Here is a 343-nt window from a genome sequence, read left to right on the forward strand (position 1 = left end):
GAAGTGTAAATTTAACATAATCCATTAATATATAGGTAAATTCATGACATTTTTAGAACTTGTAACTAGGAAAAAAAATTAGTTGGCACATAATTATACACTGACAAGGTTGATCATATTCAGCGTCTTTTTAAATTTCCCGATTGTGTCGAAATGTATATCTAATGTTTGGTTTATAAATCCATTATATTTTTTACATATTCGTGGCATGGGGGAGAAGAAAAGGATACAAGATACAAGTGAACGTGAGCAAATTCTCCAACAAACAAATACTTAAGGTGACAGAATAAAAATGCCCCTGATTTCGTCAAACAGCTATAAAAACCTAAAGCATTTCTCGCGT

Source organism: Zerene cesonia, chromosome 12 (genome assembly GCF_012273895.1).
Source record: "Zerene cesonia ecotype Mississippi chromosome 12, Zerene_cesonia_1.1, whole genome shotgun sequence".
NCBI lineage: Eukaryota > Metazoa > Arthropoda > Insecta > Lepidoptera > Pieridae > Zerene > Zerene cesonia.